Source organism: Lichenostomus cassidix, chromosome 28, assembly GCF_008360975.1.
Source record: "Lichenostomus cassidix isolate B80296 chromosome 28, HeHo_3.0, whole genome shotgun sequence".
Taxonomy (NCBI): Eukaryota; Metazoa; Chordata; class Aves; order Passeriformes; family Meliphagidae; genus Lichenostomus; species Lichenostomus cassidix.
This window is the reverse complement of record NC_139508.1, coordinates 1,255,074-1,278,303: the sequence shown is the minus strand read 5'-3', so window position 1 is coordinate 1,278,303 and position 23,230 is coordinate 1,255,074. Positions and strand designations below refer to the sequence as shown.

General features: G+C 41.3%; 1 protein-coding gene across 3 annotated transcripts in view; it reads left to right on the top strand.

Annotated features, from left to right (window-relative positions):
• The window catches only part of ELL (elongation factor for RNA polymerase II), a 68,319-nt gene that overhangs the window by 8,999 nt on the left and 36,090 nt on the right, over positions 1 to 23,230 (top strand). The gene's annotated exons all lie outside the window — the stretch shown is intronic.

Below are 23,230 nucleotides of genomic sequence, written 5' to 3'. Positions count from 1 at the left end.
TTTGAAAAGTGCTTTCGGTGACACCTGTGGCTGTGACCTTGCTGGCTGTTCCCACTCGGTGGCCTTGCAGGGCAGCTGTGTTTTGATGGTGGTCCTGGCCACAAGCTCTGCTTCCTCCTCTCCCGTTTAATCAGCACTGAAAAAGAACTTTTGGTTATCTCTGTGTTTTGTGGGAAGCTGCTGGTGTTTTCCCTGCTGCAAATCCCAAATGCTTCCTGCCTCGCTGAGGTCCCTAATGCCATTGGGGTGGCTGAGGGACAGCATCTCAAAGCTGTGCTCTGCCACATGTCACAGCTCCCAGTCGTGGTTTTTATTCCAGAAATTGTGGGTTTTTTCCAAAGGGGAATGATGCAGCTAAGTGAGTGCATTGTCACAAACCAGTTCTCCCAGCCTGGAGTTGCTGCAGAGTCCCAAAACACACAGCCCTGCTGAGGAAGCGGCTTGGTGTTTAATCTTTGGAAATGGGAAAAGGGAGGTAGTAATGGATAAAGTAAAACATATTTAACTTCTAGGGACGTAAATGGGATATCTTGGTTCTGTTCGGAACAGCTTGACGTGGTGATTAAAACCAATGGCAAACATTTTTCTGCTCATGAATTACAGACTTTGTTCTCAGTGCATTAAAATCTAGAACACTTCGGGGTTTCTTAACGTGAAGGGGGACAAGAAATAGATTTATTACCTGGAAAGTTGGATGTTATGGTTCCAGGCATGTTTCCACAACCTTCCTGCAACCACTTGGAGCTGTACCTAATGGAGGTGCTGCAAATTTGAGCTCCCTCGTACAATTAAAGCCATTTAACTCCATCTAAAGGCCTTTTACTTGTCATTAAGACTAAATTTACTGACGCTGACAGCAGGAAGAAACACATTTATCCTAACTCAGCTGGGCTAAGAGAGCAAAACGTTCCAGCTAACTACGGCTGGCCTGGATTGTTAAATTTAGACCAAAAATTCTGGTCAGACAATTAAGTGTCGGCTCAGTGGCCACACCACTTCTTTTGCATGTGTGAATTGGCTGAGCTGCTTCTGTCAGGCAAGAGAGATTCTCTGTCTGAATGTCTGAATTCTCTGGGGGTTTTTTGGGCTCAGACCCGGTGAGTCTTTTCGTGGCACTGTGGTCTCTCTCTGTTTAGTCAGCAGCCCCTGGTATGTTTTTCCTCTTCTTATCTGAAAACTTTTCGTGTTTATTTTTGGAATTCGTCGTAACCTGAACTTTCTCAGGTGTCCTTGCGGAGAGCAAAGAAACATCTGACTTATTTTTTGGGTAGATTTTTGCCAGCTGAGAAGAGTGTGCTCTTTCTTTGCCTGTTTGTCGCTTTATTTTTGGAGCAGGTTTGTTACTGACCAGCCTGGCAGTGCAAATAGGGAGGGAGCTGAAACACTGCAGGTTCTGTGCTCCTTGCTGAAGTAAAGGCAGCACCTAATTTAACTTCTTCAGGCAACTGATTTCCCTTTTTTTTTTCCTGGAGAAAGCATCCCTGGAAGCTGGAGGAGGCTGTTAGCAGAGGGTATGTACCACAAGGTTCTATCGTGGTAGGAGATCTGGAGGTTTTTTCAGGGTTTTCATCTGGATTTTTCTTGGGCAGTTTCCCTCAGTGATGGAATAAAACCTGAAATATTCGACTGCTGTATTGCTTTGTCCCCCATGAAGGTGGTGGGAAATTTGGGTGACATCCCTGCTGAATGCTGAGTTTCTGTCAGGTTGTGTTCCTGGTTGGCATTGGAGCATCTCTGTCTGCCTGGAGACCAAGAGAAACCACATCTAAACATCTTGCTGTAGCTTTTGGGGTCAGCCTGGCTTTTGGGGTGCTGCTGCTGGGATTTCTCTGGCATTCCTTCAGCATCCAGGCTCTGATTTTGGTTCATCCCAGCCTCTTGAGGAACATCTGAGGCTGATCTCCAGCAGAACTTTTCTCAGCCTAGTAATTACTCTTCCCTTCAAGTGTCAATAGGGTAGAGCTGGGCACAAGGAAAAAAAATAAAAAAGAACTGGTCCAGGCTTGTTTTCCTGGGCTCAGCAGTGTGTCTGCGAGGTGAGATCTGCTCCAGGATGGTTGAACGAGTTCGTCAATCTGATCTCTCAATTGTCCTCCTATATATTTTTTTTTTCCTCTTGCGAGAAAAGGAGTAAAGCCCTGTGCAAGATAAAGATCGTTGTGATGTTTCAGCAGCTCCTTTAAGCCACCTCATGAGCACACAGGCAAGTGAATCAGCCCTGGTGTCTTAATACGTCCTAAAATAAATGAGACTTTCGTAAGCAAATTCGGTGGGTTTGAACTGCTGTATTTTCATTAAAAGATTGCAGCGGAGAAAAACGCTCTTTAAAATTCAGCCTCGGGGTTGTGTTGTTCATTAACTGATAGTCACTCCTGTTTACCTTGTGTGATAAGTCCCACGTTGAGAATGGCCAACAGTGCTGATGCCGTCACAGCTGCCCTTCAGAGAGAATTGCTTTATTTTTTATTTTTTTTTTATGGCTTGCTTTACTGACAGGTGGAGGTTTTTTTTTGTGGAGCTCAGATAAATGCAAACAGCCACCACGTACCTCTCCTAATCGTGGAAAACCACTCGTTTGGCTTTATTTTTTTTTTTAATTTCCCCCGTTCTTAGCAGCCTGGTAACGCCGTTTGTCGGTACAAAGGTCATTTAAAAATCTGACATGTCAGCCCGGCAACATACTGCTTCTTAATGAGGCTTAAAACCAGCGTGGAGCTGCCTGGTGGAAATAAATTTGGAGCTGCAGAACAGAGGGAGACATGTGAACAGCTTACTGGGATGGGATCACCTGGCTTTCCTTGCCCCCCCTCCCCGGATCTCTGGGTACTTGCAGTTCTCTTGCATAAAGGGCTTTAATTTTTTCCTCTTGTTATTCAGATGAGCACAGGTGTTTGACAGCACATTTCTGTTCTCAGAAGAAAAGCAGTGAAAGAAGCAGTGAAAAAAGAAAAGCAATGAAAAAAGAAAAGCAATGAAAAAAGAAAAGCAATGAAAATCCTTCCTGAAATGCAGGTTTTTCAAAAAATTATTCCTTCCTGCGTTTTGAGGTTTTCTCTCCTCCTCCCCTTCCTGCTGCCCCTTTGGGGAGGTCCTGCAGCATTTCTGACTTCATCCCCACCTCGATTCAACCCTCCTCCCCAGGATGTCATTTGCCACCGAAGCAAAGCTCTTGAACCTCCCTGTTCCCCACGACACTCCCTGAGTCCTTTGAATGTCTGAAGGCTTTGCCTCTAATCCAGTTCCCCAGCACTACTGGAATTTCAGCACCTTCAGCCTCGCCTCAGTCTTTTCGGCTCTTTGACTGTTCTCCAGTGAAAACTAGGTCAGGAACAACTGTCAGCTTCTGATATTTCACTGCTCCTGTTTTATAAGTTGTAAGCCGGTGTTGCTGTGTTTAATCTCTCGCTTTAATTTTGGAGTATTAAATGTCTCAGCTCAGCCTGACACAGTCAAACTGCTCCCAATAACAGCCTGGCTGGAAAAGCTCTGTTACCTTGATTGGGGCTGAAAAGGTGAATTATCTTTTTTTTGCTACACATAATGCTGGAGATGCCAAACTGACAGATTTTTCCACCAGCTCTGTCTTAGCTGTATGTTTTCTGGCTGTAATTAGCCAGCTTCTCTCTGTGCCTGTGTGGCTTTTGAACCTGATGGGTGACAGAAAAATAGCTGAAAAACAATAACAATAATTGGAAACCAGGAGATTGGCGAGGAGCACAGCGATGCAGGTAGATTGGGAGGCATTGAAGAGATTTATTTTTAACTGAGTTGTAGCTGACTGGATCCATTCAGCGTTTTTAGAAAACTATTCTTGGAATGGTGACTGAAGTCTGAGCTGAGGTGCCTCAGTGTTCAGTGAAATCCACCTGCAGTAATTCAAGAGTCTCCTTTTTCCTTTCTCTTAGGCAGACCTGGAATGCTGGAATACTTGGGCATTCTGGCATAAATGGGATTTAAATGAATCCTTACTTTTCAGCCTGACTTAAAAGTTGTGGTTTTAAAAACTCTGCCTGAGCTGCTGTCTCTAAAAAGTTTTCCGAGTTGTTTATTAAGCTGTTCTTAATACACTTAATTTTCTTCTTTCATGTGTCTCCTGCTGCTCTGTGGTTATTTTCAAGGATCTCAACCAAGGTACAGAGTGGGATTGTTGGGCTTTGATATTCCTTGTGAGGAATTCCTTGTGAGGAATCCCTTCCAGCTCAGGATGGTCAAGGATTTTGGGGTTTATTTTTCTGGGATTTTTCTGGGATTTTTCTGGGATTTTTCTGGGATTTTACAATCCCTGGACTACAGGGCTATTGTTTCCCACCTGGGAAACATTCCCTGTGTTTGACAGGTGGAGGAGTTTGAACCAGAGGTGAAATTATGCTTTATTGAAGGAAAACTTCTGGAGTGGCCAATGGAACAAATCCCAGCCCTAAATGTGGTTCTGTTGTCACTTCTGTCACCCTCAGCCTGGGATGGAGGAGCTTGAGTGTCTTAATCAGCTCTGGAAACTTTATTTTTACATGGTGGGGATGAGGGGGAGTTGTTTCAGATGTGCTATCGTGACACACTTTTCTGTATTAATTTGGGAAGCGTTTTCTTCTGGCAGTTGGGGGTTTTTGCACAGTGCAAAAAGCAAAATACTTGTAGTGGATTCACTCCATACAGCTGGTCCTGGAAAAGCTTTTAATTGTTTTTCCCTCTGAAATGTGAGGGTGAGATTTTCATCCCCATCTTAGGTCTCAATCTTTGCAGTGAGATTTGTAAAAATCGTGATTTTTCAGTTGTATCCACGTGTCAAATCCCATCGAGGTGGGGAATAGAAACCCTGGGAAATTCCTGTGGTTCTTTTTTGGGCAATCAGACCCTAAAAGACCTCCCATCCTCTCGTTCCCCAGAGCTGGTTTTGTTGTCAAAACAGCCCCAGAAAGGCTAAAATCAGGGAAAAGTGTCATCTCTGTCAGGGGCAGCAGCGAGCCAAGCCATTGCCACATGGGAAATTTGTTTTCCTCCCGAAATCCTTTTGGGATTTTCCCAAAATCCCAAGTTTTTAGGATTGCTGCAGAGGAATTCACTTCTCCAGCACCTCCAAATCAGCAAACTGCCACAGAAAGCTTCATTCAAGGTGTTTGTTTGGCAAAAACGACTCTTAAAACATTAATCTGAGAAATAGAATATAAAATATTAATCTGAGAAAATCTAACCCCCTGAATTCTTGGCTGGCAGTGAGCAAATCCTTCAGGGAAAACCAACCCTGCTGGTCACCTTTAGCAGAGTTGGGAATTTTGGATGATTCAGTTTCCTTCTGCCAGCCTTGTTGTTGTTTTTTTTCCCCTCTCTGAGTCCTTTCCCAATTTACCAGGATCATCTGATAACTCCAATAAAATGCAATAAAATGCTGCTGCACAAACAAGAAGTGTTGCATGGGAGAGATGATTACCCAGGGAATTTTGGGCTTGGATGTCTAAATATTTAGATGTTTAAATATTCTATTTAAAGGAATATTTCAGATTATATTTAAAGGAATATTTCAGATTATATTTGAGATTATATTTCAGATATTTCAGGTTATATTTGAGATTATAACCTGAAATATCTGAAATATATTTGAGATTATATTTCAGATATTTCAGATTATATTTGAGATTATATTTCAGATATTTTAGGTTACATTTGAGATTATATCTCAGATATTTCAGGTTATATTTGAGATTATATTTCAGGTTATATTTGAGATTATAGTTCAGATATTTCAGGTTATATTTGAGATTATAGTTCAAATATTTCAGGTTATATTTGAGATTATATCTATTTCAGGTTATATTTGAGATTATATCTCAGATATTTCAGGTTATATTTGAGATTATAGTTCAGATATTTCAGGTTATATTTGAGATTATAGTTCAGATATTTCAGGTTATATTTGAGATTATATCTTTTGGTTTTTTGGTTTGTTGTTTTGGTTTTTTGTTTTTGTTTTGGTTTTTTGGTTTTTCAGATATTTCAGGTTATATTTGAGATTATATTTCAGATTATATTTAATATTATTATTATTATTTCCAATACAGGGAGGCAGAACAGGAAACTTCTCCCTGCAATATTTTTTTTTTTTTGTTGGAAACAGTGCCTCAAAGCAAATCCACGTGTTTGAAAAACAAATCGAAGGGTTTGCTTTCCTTTGTCTGCACTTTAGAAATACCAATATTTACCTTCCTTTTTTCTAGCCTGTCTTTAATTTACTGTAACTGCACAAAGCTGCGCAGTGCTGCTCTGCTCCTGCAGGTTTAAATTCAAAATTAATTTCACTTAAACCACTCTTTTCCTCCTGTGTGAGCAACCTGCTCTAGATTTTCTACTTTTTAATAGGTGGTGAACATTGGGATTTGTTCATTTAACTCTTCCCCAAAATAGTTCCAAGGCAGAAAACAATAGGATTTATTTCTAGATTTGTGCTTAATTTTTTTTTAAATTTATTTTTTTTGCAATGAATTTGCCAGCCCAGCATTATCTTTGGAGGAGAGCTTTGGGAAATGTTGTTGCAACTTGTTTTATGCTTTCCCACTTTCGCCTTTTATTGCTTCTAGTCGGAGTTAGAGGAGAAAAAAATCCCTTTGGGAAAAATGGTGATAAAAGGAAGAGTTAGTGCAGAATTTCCCTGATTTTCTGGTGTGCTTGCTGAAAAAGGAAAGGGATCCTTGAACCTTTGAATTGGAGAGGACAAGATGAATCTGAAATCAAGGTAAAGGTGTTTGAATGGATGGTTTTGATTCAAGAATGCAGTGCTGAGTAATAAAATTAAAATAGAAATACAGGTAAAGGTGTTTGAATGGATGGTTTTGACTCAAGGATGCAGTGCTGAGTGATAAAATTAAAATAGAAGTACAGGTAAAGGTGTTTGAATGGATGGTTTTGACTCAAGGATGCAGTGCTGTGTAATAAAATTAAAATAGAAATACAGGTAAAGGTGTTTGAATGGATGGTTTTGACTCAAAAATGCAGTGCTGAGTACTAAAATTAAAATTAAAATACAGGTGAAGGTGTTTGAATGGACGGTTTTGACTCAAGAATGCAGTGCTGAGTGATAAAATTAAAATAGAAATACAGGTAATGTTTGAATGGACGGTTTTGACTCAAGAATGCAGTGCTGAGTAATAAAATTAAAATAGCTTTTTGGTTCTCGGTGTCAGGGAGGGTCTGGAACTCCCTTCTGGAGCGAGGAGCGGATGCAGAAAATCCATTCCCACAAAACACAACTTCCTTTTCGGGGAGATGCAGTAATTGTATCAAAACCGGGAGCCTTTTCTCCTCGGAGGAAGGAAACTCTTGGCTTATTACACCAAAAACCAGCCACTGTATCCTGTGCCTTAATAATCCTTTCATTATGGACGTTTTGAATTGATTTCAACTGCTTTGATCATCTCCAAACCCTGGAAGCTGCACAGGGATGCAAAGCAGATTTTTTTTTTTTTTTTTCCTTCCAAAAACCTTTCCTCCCCAAACCTTTGGAGTGACCAAACCTCCCAGAGCAGCTCCATCCTGTCACCAGTTGGAATTGGTGGGAGTTTGTCATGATTAAAGTGCAGATAATCATCATCACAGCCCTCGTGGCAGCCTGCTGAGGAGATTTTTACGATTATCTCTCTCCTTAACGAGCAGCTCTCCCTTGACTCCCCGGGAAAAGCAGAGAGGGAAAACAGCAAAGTTTAAAAAAAGGATTTCTGTCCCGTTGGGAGACGAGCCTGGAGTCTCCAAATTGGGATTCCCAGAGGAGGCAACCCCTGAGGTCTGATCAGTTCATTGGGAACACAACTGATCTTTGGGTTTTTTTCCTATTTCTTGCCATCCACCTTCTGCCTGACCTCTGACTGCTTCCTTTTTTGGGGTGGGTTTGGAGCTCTTTGAGTTTTTGGGGTGGATTTGGAGCTCTCTGAGTTTTTGGGGTGGGTTTGGAGTCCTTTCTATTTTTGAGGTGGGTTTGGAGTACTTTCTCAGTTTTTGGTGTGGGTTTGGAGTCCTCGCCATTTTTGGGGTGGATTTCCCCTGTTTTCCACCTGGAAATCAATTCCTCTGGATTTCAAATCTCTGTTTTTGGGGTGGGTTTGGAGTCCCTTCTGAATTTTTGGGGTAGGTTTGGAGTCCCTTTGGAGTTTTTGGGGTGGATTTGGAGTCCCTTCTCAGTTTTTGGGGTGGATTTGGAGTCCTTTCTATTTTTGGGGTGGGTTTGGAGCTCTCTGAGTTTTTGGGGTGGGTTTGGAGTACTTTCTCAGTTTTTGGGGTGGGTTTGGAGCTCTTTGAGTTTCTGGGGTGGGTTTGGAGTCCCTTCTCCGTTTTTGAGGTGGATTTGGAGTCCCCTCTGTTTTTGGGGTGGGTTTAGAATCCTCTCGGTTTTGTGCTGGATTTGGACTCCTCTCCATTTTTGGGGTGGGTTTCCCCTGTTTTCCACCTGCAAATCAATTCCTCTGGATTTCAAATCTCTGGTTTTTGGGGTTGGTTTGGATTCTCCTCCTTTTTCGGGGTGGGTTTGGAATCCTCTCAGTTTTTCTGCTGAATTTGGAGTCCCTTCTGATTTTTGGGGTGGATTTCCCATCTCTCCTGCCATAACCCATCCTGGAGACAAGTGAATTTAACTGGAATTTTCTTTGGGATCAGAGCATTTCCCCCTGTCAGCCTCAGTGTTTATTGGTGTTCATCCCAGAGCAAATCCTTGTGCTCCTGAAAGAGTTGAAATTTCTAAATTTCACTGCTGTAGGAATTTAGGAAAATGATTTCAGGAAATCATTTGGTGGTTCCTGCTTTTGGGAAGGGCTCAGCCCAGTAGGATGAGTGGTTTTTTTGGGGTTTTTTGGTTCTTTTCTTTTCTCTTCTCCTGCTCCACAGTGGGCTGAGCAAACTCCACACCAATTCACAATACTTTTAATTATTTCTCCAAGGATTTGAACCTCCTTTTAATTTTCTTCCTGAAAGCCATTGCCCAAATTACCTCTGTGCCCAGCTTTCCTTCCTGGTGGAAAACTACTGTGCCAAACATCTTGGATTGATTTTTTGGGGGTTTGTCCTGGGATTTTTTGGGGGTTTGTCCTGGGATTTTTTGGGGGTTTGTCCTGGGATTTTTGGGGGTTTGTCCTGGGATTTTTGGGGGTTTGTCCTGGGATTTTTTTTGGGGGTTTATCCTGGGATTTTTGAGGGTTTGCAGGGAGCTGGAGCTCCTTTCCCAAATCCACCTTTCCCGTGATGCTGAGATGAATCTTCAGAAAAATGACAGAGGGATTTTGGAAAGGGCAGCAAGAACCCCTTAAAATCGGAATTTTCCATCCAAGAGTGTCACAACCTTCTGTTCCTGGGGAGTTTAAAACTTGATTTTTGCAAATACAGAAAAAAAACGTCACTTAAAGCAAAGATTCCTTTGAAGCACTGGAAAGTTTTACTTGGGAGTTACCAAATTGAAACAAAAAAAAAAAGTTTTGCTGAGCTTGAGCAACCTGGGAGAGTGGAATGGAATGGGAGAGTGGAATGGAATAATTCCACCCATGGCAGGGCTGGAACTGGATGGGCTTTAAGGTCCTTCCAACCCAAATTATTCCATTATTTCATGAAAAAAACCCCAGTGGGAATCTGGCAAAAACTGAGGCTGGTGAGTCTCCACCTCCATCCCTTGTCCTGAGTTTTTGGGATGGATATTTGGGGAGCCAGGGGGTTCCATATATCCCATTTATGATGTTAATTCCTAATATCAGCATTATTAGTATAGTAATAATTCCTAATTAATATTATGAATTATTACTGTACTAATAACTCTGATATTAGGAATTATTAAGGAATTACTAGGATATTAACATTCTAATTCCTGATTTTAGGAATCTCTACCCCTACCTTCAGCAGGGACTTACCTCAGTGGTTTCACTCTGAACCCCCAAAACTCTCAACCCCCAAAATCCAGCAGAGAACCACCAAACACACCTCATTTCATTCAGGAGGAGCTTTTTATCCCGAATTAGCTGAGCTCAGAGGCTGCAGGCATGCGAGAGAGAGAGAACAGCCCAGCCTGCCCGGCTGGCTCAGCTCTGTGCCTCCGGGGTGACATCTTGATGACACTGGAGTTTTAATTGCTCTCTGCTTTGCTGATTTTCAAAAACGGACAGCCCATTGTCCATTTAGGGACTGCATTGCTGCTGGACACGGCAGGACAAAGCGTTTCCATCAGGCCACAGTTGGGTTTTGAACTCAATCACGTGTTTTTGTTAGCTGAACTTCACGCAAAATGTGGGTTTTTTTCTGGGTTTCAAAGTGGGAGGATGTTGGAGGTGTTGGGGGTGGAGCGATGGCAAAGTCTGCTGGTGATGCTTCCTGGTGAAATTGGTGATTTGGGTAGGGTGGTGGAATTCTGGGAGTCTGGAGAGCTGAAAATTGTGGAATTCTGTGACTCTGAGGAGCTGAAAATTGTGAAATTCTGTGACTCTGAGGACTTGGGAATGGTGAATGAAATTCTGTAACTGAGGAGCTCAGAATGGTGAAATTCTGTGAGTCTGGAGAGCTGAAAATTGTCAAATTCTCTGACTCTGGAGGGCTGAAAATTGTCAAATTCTGTGAGTCTGGAGAGCTGAAAATTGTCAAATTCTGTGAGTCTGAGGAGCTTGGAATGGTGAAATTCTGTGACTCTGAAGAGTTTGAAATGGTGAAATTCTGTAACTCTTTGGAGTTGGGAATGGTGAATGAAATTCTGTGACTTTGGAGAGCTGAAAATTGTGAAATTCTGTGAGTCTGGAGAGCTGAAAATTGTCAAATTCTGTGACTCTGGAGGGCTGAAAATTGTCAAATTCTGTGAATCTGGACAGCTGAAAATTGTCAAATTCTGTGACTCTGAGGAGCTTGGAATGGTGAAATTCTGTAACTCTTTGGAGTTGGGAATGGTGAATGAAATTCTGTGAGTCTGGAGAGCTGAAAATTGTCAAATTCTGTGACTCTGGAGAGCTGAAAATTGTCAAATTCTGTGAGTCTGGAGGGCTGAAAATTGTCAAATTCTGTAAGTCTGGAGAGCTGAAAATTGTCAAATTCTGTGAGTCTGAGGAGCTTGGAATGGTGAAATTCTGTGACTCTGAAGAGTTTGGAATGGTGAAATTCTGTAACTCAGAGGAGCTGAAAATGGTGAAATTCTGTAACTGAGGAGCTTGGAATGGTGAAATTCTTTACCATAACCAAAAATTTCAGCAAATCAAGTCGAGGTGTTTGGTTTTTTTTTTTGGTTTTTTTTTTTTTTTTTTGAGCTGACACTTTAAACTCCTTTATTTCCTCTCTTTTGGAAACACTCTGGAATTTTTAACCCCTGGAAAATCCAAACCACCGAGGAAGCAACATTAGTGCTGGAACAACCCACTTTAAATGGTGCAATTAGAACCAGAGAAAGCTAGTGGTGTGTGTCTTTTGCAGTTTAGCAATTAAAAAAACTTGCAAATGTGCAGCGCAGCGTTTTGGCTGACATAAAAGCTTTTGAGCGTTTTTTATTGCTGCTTGTCCTCCTGGGCAGGATTTGTGAGGTGCTTTGATATTATGGTGATAATGTGGCCATTAATGCCTATTAGGCAAATGATAAATGATCATAAATGCAAACTGCAGTTTGGGGTAATTGGTGAGAGTCCAGCTCTTAAACCTTCGTCAGAAGCAGCTTTTTAAAAAGTTATTTTTGGTGTTGGAAAGCTCGAGTGTTCATTTCTGCACAAAGTGGGTTTTTTTTAAATGTTAGGGAGGGGAAAGTGGGGTGGGAAAGAGAGGATTTGGGGTCAGCAGACATGTGTGGAGCTGTTTGGTGAGGAGAAAAATGGGATTGAGATATCCATGGGATAATTTAGGGATTGCTGAGGAACTCCTGTCTCACTCTCTGGGCTCTGCAGTTCACTTCTGCCCAAAGTGGATTTTTAAAAAAAATATTGGGGAGGGGAAAATGGGGTGGGAGAGGGAGGATCTGGGGACAGCAGGCACTTGTGGGGCTGTTTGGTGAGGTGAAAAATGGGATTGAGATATCCATGGGATAATTTGGGATTGCTGAGGAACTCCTGCCTCACTCCCTGGGCTCTGCAGTTCATTTCTGCCCAAAATGGATTTTTTTTTAAATATTGGGGAGGGGAAATGGGGTGGGAGAGAGAGGAATTGGGGTCAGCAGACACTTGTGGGGCTGCTTGGTGGGGAGAAAAATGGGATTGAGATATCCATGGGATAATTTAGGGATTGCTGAGGAACTCTTTTCACACTCCCTGAGCTCTGCAGTTCACTTCTGCCCAAAGTGGATTTTTTTTTAAAATATTGGGGTGGGAGAGGGAGGAATTGGGGTCAGCAGACACTTGTGGGGCTGCTTGGTGAGGAGAAAAATGGGAAAATCCTGGAGAGGATTGAGTAGAGCTGAGATATCCATGGGATAATTTGGGATTGCTGAGGAACTCTTTTCACACTCCCTGAGTTCTGCAGTTCACTTCTGCCCAAAATTGATTTTTTTTAAAGTATTGGGGAGGGGAAAACGGGGTGGGAAAGAGAGGATTTGGGGTCAGCAGACACTTGTGGGGCTGCTTGGTGAGGTGAAAAATGGGATTGAGATATCCATGGGATAATTTGGGATTGCTGAGGAACTCTTTTCACACTCCCTGGGCTCTGCAGTTCACTTCTGCCCAAAGTGGATTTTTTTTTTTTAAATATTGGGGTGGGAGAGGGAGGAATTGGGGTCAGCAGACACTTGTGGGGCTGCTTGGTGAGGTGAAAAATGGGAAAATCCTGGAGCTGAGATATCCATGGGATAATTTAGGGATTGCTGAGGAACTCTTTTCACACTCCCTGGGCTCTGCAGTTCACTTCTGCCCAAAGTGGATTTTTTTTTTAAATATTGGGGTGGGAGAGAGAGGAATTGGGGCCAGCAGACACGTGTGGGGCTGCTTGGTGAGGAGAAAAATGGGAAAATCCTGGAGTTGAGATATCCATGGGATAATTTAGGGATTGCTGAGGAACTCTTTTCACACTCCCTGGGCTTTGCAGTTCACTTCTGCCCAAAATGGATTTTTTTTTTAAATATTGGGGAGGGGAAATGGGGTGGGAAAGAGAGGATTTGGGGTCAGCAGACACCTGTGGGGCTGCTTGGTGAGGAGAAAAATGGGTTAATCCTGGAGAGGATTGAGTAGAGCTGAGATATCCATGGGATAATTTAGGGATTGCTGAGGAACTCCTGTCTCACTCCCTGGGCTTTGCAGTTCATTTCTGCCCAAAGTGGATTTTTTTCTTAAAATATTGGGGTGGGAGAGGGAGGAATTGGGGTCAGCAGACACCTGTGGGGCTGCTTGGTGAGGTGAAAAATGGGAAAATCCTGGAGCTGAGATATCCATGGGATAATTTAGGGATTGCTGAGGAACTCCTGCCTCACTCCCTGGGTTCTGCAGTTCACTTCTGCCCAAAATGGATTTTTTTTTTTTAAATATTGGGGTGGGAGAGGGAGGAATTGGGGTCAGCAGACACTTGTGGGGCTGCTTGGTGAGGTGAAAAATGGGAAAATCCTGGAGTTGAGATATCCATGGGATAATTTAGGGATTGCTGAGGAACTCTTTTCACACTCCCTGAGCTCTGCAGATCCCATCCTGCAGGGATTTGGGGTGAATCCCAAATCCTCCAGCAGCATCCTCGTGTCTCACCTGAGCATTGGCACCTCTGTGGAGGAGAAAACCTCACTAGTGGTGGATTTCCATGGAATTTCCAAGGTTTTTTCCTTGGATTTGAGCAGCAAAACTGTCATTTTCAGCAGATTCCATCCCATCTGTCCCCAGCCCCACACGGGATCCCAAATTACAGATGGCAAAACGTTTGAATTCCACCAATCACAGGTGGGACGTTAAAAAAAAAAAAAGGAATATTCAGGAGGTTTTTCTGACTGCTGTGTTTCTGCCAGGAGGGAAACACAAGCTTTGAGATGTCCTGGGAGCAGCTTTTTGTCTCTCCCTGATGAGGATTCCTCCTGGGCCAGCTCGGGCTGATTGCTGCCAGGAAAGCTCAGACAGAATCCTTGGATCTGGGGGTTTATTGCAGGGTTTTCCTTTCCCCTGGGATTTGTGTTTCTTGCTGCTGATGAGCTCTGAGATCTCTCCTGGGAGTCTGGAGCTGCTTTGCCTTTGGCCTCTGGTTGGCTTTGAAAGGTCTGAGTTCTTGTTTTGTTCAAAATGTAAATGGAAAGTAAAATCTGTATTCAGGTGAGGTTGGATTGAGGATCCTCCTGGATTAGGATCATTTTTATCCCAACCTTTGCTCAGTTTTGGTGTGTAAAATGAAAATACAAATGGAAAATAAATCTGTGTTCAGGTGTGCTTGAGCTGATCTCTCCTGGATTAGAATCATTTTTATTCCATCCTCTACCCAGTTGTGATGGGTAAAATGAGAATATAAATGGAAAGTAAATCTATATTCAGGTGTGGTTGGACTGAGGATCCTTCTGGATTAGGATCTTTTTTATCCCACTCTCTGACCAGTTGTGGTGTGTAAAATGAAAATATAAATGGAAAATAAATCTATATTCAGGTGTGGTTAGACTGAGGATCCTCCTGGATTAGGATCTTTTTTATTCCATCCTCTACCCAGTTGTGCTGTGCAAAAAAAAAATATAAATAGAAAGTAAAATCTCTATTCAGGTGTGCTTGAGCTGAGGATCCTCCTGGATTGAGATCCTTTTTATCCCACCTTTTGCTCAGTTCTGCTCTGTAGAACAAAAATATAAATGGAAAGTAAAATCTGTAAATGGAAAGTAAATCTGTATTCAGGTGTGCTTGAGCTGATCCCTCCTGGATTAGAATCATTTTTATTCCATCCTCTACCCAGTTGTGGTGTGTAAAATGAAAATATAAATGGAAAGTAAATCTATATTCAGGTGTGGCTAAACTGAGGATCCTCCTGGTCTGAGATCCTTTTTATCCCACCTTTTGCAGAGTTGTGCAGTGTAAAATGAAAATATAAATGGAAAGTAAATCTGTAAATGGAAAGTAAATCTGTTTCCAGGTGCACTTGAATTGATCCCTCCTGGATTAGGATCCTTTTAATCCCACAAAACAAAAATAGAAATGGAAAGTAAAATCTGTAAATGGAAAGTAAAATCTCTATTCAGGTGTGCTTGAACTGAGGATCCTCCTGGTCTGAGATCCTTTTTATCTCACCTTTTGCTGAGTTGTGCAGTGTAAAACAAAAATATAAAATATAAAATATAAATATAAAAATAAAATATTAATATAAAATATAAATATAGATATAAATATAAATATAAACACAACATGTAAAATATAAATATAAAATGTAAATATAAATATAAAATATAAATATAAAATATTTATATTTATTTATCTATTTATAAAATATTTAAATATATGGAAATATAGAAATGGAAAAATAGAAATGGACAGTAAAATCTATGGATTGGGATCCTTTTCATCCCAACCTGTGCCCAGCTGGGAATCCAGAGGAAACAGGAGAGAGAGCTTTGCCTGTATTTGGACCTCAGTGTGGGTTAAAGAAACATAAACCAGTCATAACCCAAGAATTAAAGAGGAACTTGGAGTTTGGGGCATTACAATCTGAATTTTGTGCTTTTTAAGCAATTTCTGGTTGTTTTTATTTTTGTAACTGAGGTGCAGCAGCTTTACCTGGGCGCTGGTTTTACCTGGAATTAATAATAATTAATGGTTGAAAATATCCCATTAATCCCAGCAGGATTTTACAGTTTTTCTTTATATTTATTGCAACTCTTTGAACAATTCTAATTGTTTTTAAGAAGCTTTAAATGCTGAGAATAACCCCTTTGTTCCAACACAAACAAGAGTAAATTCTCACTGATTCTGAGCAAAACAAACCCATCAATCCCAAGTTTAGGCAAATATTTTCCACAGAGCACAGCCTGCAGTACGAATTCCAGTAAATCCATGACAGAACTTCCCACAACGACATATTCTTTAATTATCTGTATTTCCCTGAAGAAACAGGGAGGCTTCCAGCTGGGAGCTTGACCTGAGGATTTCCAGTGTCCTTTGTGATCCTGGGGAGGAACATCCCATCCAGCTTTTCCACTCGAGGTTTTTAAACCCTCCTGCCAGCTCCAATCATCCCTGAGAAAACACTTTATTTAAAGTATTTTATCCCTGATAAAATACTTTATTCGTTTTACATTCATTTCTTCCGTGTTTTATTGAAATTTTTTTATTTTTCTCTACTTTTTACTCAGTTTCTGAGTTTCTCTTTAGGGTTTCTTGCTCTCCTCTAGCCTGGGGGAAGCTGAAGGATGAGCTTCATGCTGTGATGATAAAAGCCAAATATCTTGTGGCAGCTCTGAGGGATGAGTTTTGGGGTTTTGCTGGTTTCAGCTCGTGACTTTTGAAATAATCCTGTGGCGTGTGGAGGGCTGACAAAAAAACACTTGGGTCTGTGGGGTTTTAGTCATGTTGGCAACCCAGAGCTGAACTTTAGGGATTTTATTTTTTTTTCAGAATTCCCAGGGAATACAGCAGGGAAAAACAGAGCATGGAAATGAGGAAATTCTCCTTCCAGATAGCAAATAAATAAAATTTTACCGAGTAAACTCCCTTTTCGAGGGTCTGTTTTCCAGGCCAGGTGGCAAAGCTGGTCATTCCAGTTTGGCTAGATCTCCAAGCTGTGCTTTGGACGTTCCTTTGGGATTTTATTCCTGCAGAATTTCAGGACCCAGCAGCCAGCTGGGCTGCAGGATGGAGCTCTGGCTGCTCCTTCGCCGTTCCAGGGGAAGTTTGACGCAGTCCTTGCGGGACCTGGCAGCCCCTGGAGCTGCAGGAACAGCTCTGCCAACCTCCCAGCTGCGTCAGGAAGCTTTCAGCTGGAACAATGGCACGGGCAGGGGTGGAATTCCTGCGGCTGAGGTGGATTTAAAGGGGCTTTGCTGCTTCGGGGAAGGTTCTTGCGTGGTGTTTATCCCAGGAATTGTGCTTCTTCCCATGTGTTCCATATCCCAGGAATTGTGTTCTTTCTTGTGTGTTTCTTGGTCCTGCATATCCCAGAAATTGTGTCTCTTCCTGGGTGTTTCCCTGATCCTATACATCCCAGGAATTGTGCTCCTTCCCGTGTGTTCCATGTCCCAGGAATTGTGGTTTTTCTTCCATGTTCCTTGTCCCTCATATCCCAGAAATTGTGCTCCTTCTTGGGTGTTTCCCTGATCCTATACATCCCAGGAATTGTGTTCTTTTCCTGCATGTTCCTTGTCCCTCATATGCCAGGAATTGTGTCTCTTCCTGGGTGTTTCCCTGATCCTGTACATCCCAGGAATTGTGCTTCTTCCCATGTGTTCCATATCCCAGGAATTGTGGTTTTTCTTCCATGTTCCTTGTCCCTCATATCCCAGGAATTTGTGTTCTTTCTTGTGTGTTTCTTGGTCTTGCATATCCCAGGATTTGTGCTCCTTCTGTATGTTCCTTGATCCCACAATATCCCAGGAATTGTGGTTTTTCTTCCATGTTCCTTGTCCCTCATAGCCCAGAAATTGTGCTCCTTCTTGGGTGTTTCCCTGACCCTATACATCCCAGAAATTGTGTTCTTTCCTGCATGTTCCTTAGTCCCATACATCCCAGGAATTGTGCTCCTTCCTGGATGTTCCTTGATCCCACAATATCCCAGAAATTTTGCTCCTTCCTGGGTGTTTCCCTGGTCCTACACATCCCAGGAATTGTGCTCCTTCCTGGATGTTCCTTGATCCCACAATATCCCAGGAATTGTGCTCCTTCCTGGGTGTTCCATGTCCCAGGAATTGTGGTTTTTCTTCCATGTTCCTTGTCCCTCATAGCCCAGGAATTTGTGTTCTTTCTTGTGTGTTTCTTGGTCTTGCATATCCCAGGATTTGTGCTCCTTCTGTATGTTTCTTGGTCCCACAATGTCCCAGAAATTGTGTTCTTTCCTGCATGTTCCTTGTCCCTCATATCCCAGGAATTGTGCTCCTTCCTGGATGTTCCTTGATCCCACAATATCCCAGAAATTTTGCTCCTTCCTGGGTGTTTCCCTGGTCCTACACATCCCATGATTTGTGCTCCTTCCTGCATGTCTGCTGTCCCAAGAATTGTGTTTTTTCTTCCATGTTCCTTGTCCCTCATATCCCAGGAATTGTGTCTCTTCCTGGGTGTTTCCCTGATCCTGTACATCCCAGGAATTGTGCTTCTTCCCATGTGTTCCATATCCCAGAAATTGTATTCTTTCTTGTGTGTTTCTTGTCCCTCATATCCCAGAAATTTGTGTTCTTTCTTGTGTGTTTCTCGGTCCCACAAAATCCCAGAAATTGTGCTCCTTCTGTATGTTCCTTGATCCCACAATGTCCCAGAAATTGTGGTTTTTCTTCCATGTTCCTTGTCCCTCATATCCCAGAAATTGTGCTCCTTCTTGGGTGTTTCCCTGATCCTATACATCCCAGAAATTGTGTTCTTTCCTGCATGTTCCTTAGTCCCATACATCCCAGGAATTGTGCTCCTTCCTGGATGTTCCTTGATCCCACAATATCCCAGAAATTTTGCTCCTTCCTGGGTGTTTCCCTGGTCCTACACATCCCATGATTTGTGCTCCTTCCTGCATGTCTTCTGTCCCAAGAATTGTGTTCTTTCCTGCATGTTCCTTGTCCCTCATATCCCAGAAATTGTGTCTCTTCCTGGGTGTTTCCCTGATCATGTACATCCCAGGAATTGTGCTCCTTCCCGTGTGTTCCATATCCCAGGAATTGTGTTCTTTCTTGTGTGTTTCTTGGTCTCACACATCCCAGAAATTGTGCTCCTTCTTGGATGTTTCCCTGATCCTATACATCCCAGAAATTGTGCTCCTTCCTGGGTGTTTCCCTGATCCTGTACATCCCAGGAATTGTGCTTCTTCCCATGTGTTCCATATCCCAGAAATTGTATTCTTTCTTGTGTGTTTCTCGGTCCCACAAAATCCCAGAAATAGTGCTCCTGTGTGTTCCTTGATCCCACAATATCCCAGAAATTGTGTTCTTTCCTGCATGTTCCTTAGTCCTACAATATCCTAGGATTTGTTCTCCTTCCTGCGTGATCCTTGGTCCCACAATATCCCAAAAATTTTGCTCCTTCCTGTGTGTTCCCTGGTCCTGCACATCCCAGAATTTGTGCTCCTTCTGTATGTTCCTTGGTCCCATAATATCCCAGAAATTTTGCTCTTTCCTGTGTTCCATGTCCCAGGAATTGTGTTCTTTCCTGCATGTTCCCTGGTCCCACAAATGGTGCTCCTTCTGTATGTTCCTTAGTCCCACAAAATCCCAGAAACTGTTCTCCTTCCTGTGTGTTCCACATCCCACAAAATCCCAGAAATTGTGTTCCTTCCTGCATCTCTCCCGTCCCAGGAACTGCACTCCACCCTCTGCTCTCTCCATCCCTGTCACCCTCCCGGCTGAGTGGATTTCCTCCAGGGCTGAACATCTGCTCCCTGCCAGCAGCACCAAACCTGCTCACCTGACCACCAAATACCCAAAATCTGCTTTTCTCCCTTCGATTTTTATCTTCAATCAGCTTCCAGGAGCTGTTTGTAACCCCAGTGTGTCTCATGGAGGGATAAAGCTGGAATTTCCCAGCTGGAAGGGGATGAGGTTTTGCCCCAATGCTTGGAGAAATCTTCTTTTTCCTCTTGTGAGGTTTCATCAGCATCCCTGATTTTCCAAGGATTTTCTGCCTCCTCCTGTCCTGAGGCTGAGGAGGTGACTCGGTTTGGTTGGAAAAACAGAGGGAAAGAACTTTTCCCCACTAAAAAGGGATGGAGTGACATTTCTAGGAACTGAAAAGCAGGAAGTTCACTCATGGCATCACCGAGGAAGGAGAATTAGGTGACTCTGAGGTGACTCTTCAGAAAAATGACAGAGGGATTTTGGAAAGGGCAGCGAGACCTCCTTAAAATTGGGGTTTTCCACCCTTAGAGCATCCAAGGAAGTGAATCCAAGCGAAGATACAAATGGAAATGTGGTTTTAATTTGGTTTTCACGTCGTTCTTCTGCTCTGTCTCATTCTGAACGAAGGGAGTCCATGCAGGGATTTAATTTCAGCTAATGAAGGTGCTCAGAGTCACCTCCTTAATGAGCTGAGGGTGTGCAGAGTGTTCTCCTCTGCCATGAACATTCCAAACGAGCTGCAGCCGAGCATTTGGGCAGCAGGGAAGGGATGATGCCTGTGGAGGTGCAGGGATGGTGCTGCTGAGATGCCCAAAAAATCCCCTTTTTGACCCAAAAAAGGAGCTGGGATGCTGCAGTGTCCATCCAGGGCAGGGAATTCCAGCACTGATATTCCCCCTTTTTGGATCACAACCAGCCAGAAAGGCTAAATTTTGAGAAATACATCCCAAGTTTGCCATTTCCCTCGAGTAAAGCTGATATTACACCCTTCCAACGGGTTTATTTGCAGGCTGTGGGATTTAGAAGTTCTGTAATTAAACCAAGTCTGATTTATGCATCAGGATTTCTCTTCTCCCTCCTTATTCCATCCTCCTCACCCCTTTTATTCCCCTTAAAACTCTCCAGACCAAACAGCAGAACTTCCCAAATCTGTAATTTACCATACAAGAACCACATGTTGTGTTGGGTTTTTTTTTTTAATTTTTTTTCCCCTTCAATCCAGATTTTTTTCATGTTTCAAATGCTTGTTTGCTCGAGTATGTTCCTGTGAATTTCTGGACACAAAAAGCTGGCCAGGCTGTCCATGAGCAGCACGCTGTGGAATGCAGTGTCGTGGCACTCGAGGAATTCAGGGATCTCTGCACCAAGAGCAAGATGTTGTTTTATTGGTGTTTTTTTCTAAAAGCTGTCCTGGCTTTATAAAATTCCTTATCCAGAGCTCTGAGGGTTTTCCTGCTTTCCTCAGGGTGGTAAATGTCCTAAAATGGTTTATGGGTGTGATGCAGATCTGGGAAATCCTGTTGGATTGGCTTTTCAAAGCTCTTGGGTTAGGTTTGTCCATCTCAAGTTTATCAAAATAAAAAAATATTTTTATTTTGCTGGTGAATTCATCAAATTTTTGGTTGGTGTCATGGTTGAGGTGCTTCACTCATGCTGGAAAAGCTTTTTGAGAAATTATCAACTGAATAGGTTTCAAGTCATTTAACTCAAATCTAAATATGTGTTTCTCTTCTTAAATCTAAATATCTGTTTCTCTTCTTAAATCTAAATATCTATTTCTCTGCTTAAATCTAAATATCTGTTTCTTTGCTTAAATCCAAATATCTGTTTCTCTAATCCATTGGAAAAGTATTGATTTTTCTCAGGGTGCTAAATGTCCCAGGATGGTTTATGGATGTGATGCAGATCTGGGAAATCCTGTTGGATTGGCTTTTCGAAGCTCTTGGGTTGGGTTTGTCCATCTCAAGTTTATCAAAATAAAAAAATATTTTTATTTTGCTGGTGAATTTATCAGATTTTTGGTTGGTATCGTGGCTGAGATGCTTCACTCGTGCTGGAAAAGTTTTATGAGAAATTATAAACTGAATAGGTTTCAAGTTGCTTAACTCAAATCTAAATAACTCTGCTTAAATCTAAATATCTGTTTCTCAAATCCAAATATCTGTTTCTCTAATCCATTGGAAAAGTAATGATTTTCCTCAGGGTGGTAAATGTCCCAGGATGGTTTATGGATGTGATGCAGATCTGGGAAATCCTGTTGGATTGGCTTTTCAAAGCTCTTGGGTTGGGTTTGTCCATCTCAAGTTTATCAAAATAAAAGAATATTTTTATTTTTTTGGTGAATTCATCAAATTTTTGGTTGGTGTTGTGGCTGAGGTGTTTCACTTATGCTGGAAAAGTTTTATGAGAAATTATAAACTGAATAGGTTTCAAGTTGCTTAACTCAAATCTAAATAACTCTGCTTAAATCTAAATATCTGTTTCTCAAATCCAAATATCTGTTTCTCTAATCCATTGGAAAAGTAATGATTTTCCTCAGGGTGGTAAATGTCCCAGGATGGTTTATGGATGTGATGCAGATCTGGGAAATCCTGTTGGATTGGCTTTTCAAAGCTCCTGGGTTGGGTTTGTCCATCTCAAGTTTATCTGGGCTGAAAATATTTTTATTTTTTTGGTGAATTCATAAATTTTTTGGTTGATGTCATGGTTGAGGTGCTTCACTCGTGCTGGAAAAGTTTTATGAGAAATTATAAACTGAATAAGTTTCAAGTCATTTAACTCAAATCTAAATATGTGTTTCTCTTCTTAAATCTAAATATCTGTTTCTCTTCTCAAATCTAAATATCTGTTTCTCTGCTTAAATCTAAATATCTGTTTCTCTAATCCATTGGAAATTGGGTGACACAAATAAGTCACCCTTTGGGTTTTATCTCCCAAATTCCTGCTGGTTTTCCCATGGAAATGGGAACTTTTTCACTTCTAAATGACACTTTTAACCAATTTCTAAAATCTTCTAAAATCTTCTAAGTTCTTCTAAAAAATTCTTCTCAATTCTTCTAAAAATTCTTAAAAATTCTTCTAAAAATTCTTAAAAATTCTTCTAAAAATTCTTAAAAATTCTTCTAAAAATTCTTAAAAATTCTTCTAAAAATTCTTTAAAATTCTTCTAAAAATTCTTCTAAAAATTCTTCTAAAAATTCTTCTAAATTCTTCTAAAAATTCTTCTAAAAATTCTTCAAAAATTCTTCTAAAATTCTTCAAAATTCTTCTAAAATTCTTCTAAAAATTCTTCTAAAAATTCTTCTAAAAATTCTTCTAAAAATTCTTCTAAAAATTCTAAAATTCTTCTAAAAATTCTTTAAAATTCTCTTCTAAAAATTCTTCTAAAAATTCTTTTTAAAATCTTCTAAAATCTTCTAAATTCTTTTTAAAAATTCTTCTAAAAATTCTTCTAAAAATTCTTTTTAAAATTCTTCTAAAAATTCTTAAAAATTCTTCTAAAAATTCTTAAAAATTCTTCTAAAAATTCTTCTAAAAATTCTTCTAAAAATTCTTAAAAATTCTTCTAAAAATTTCTTCTCAATTCTTCTAAAAAATTCTTCTCAATTCTTCTAAATTCTTCTAAAATCGAGGTGAAAAATCCAGCTGGATACATCCTGGTGGTGAACTTTGGAACTTTGAATTTCTCTGAGGTGATTTTTGGGTTTACAAACTTACAAAATGTGCCCAAAATGTGGTGGAGGAGTTGGGAGAAACTCCTCTCCTGACCCTTCATTTATCCCTTTTCTGGCCACAAATCATCCTTTCAAGATTATTTTTTATGTTTGTTTCCTTGCTTGAAATACA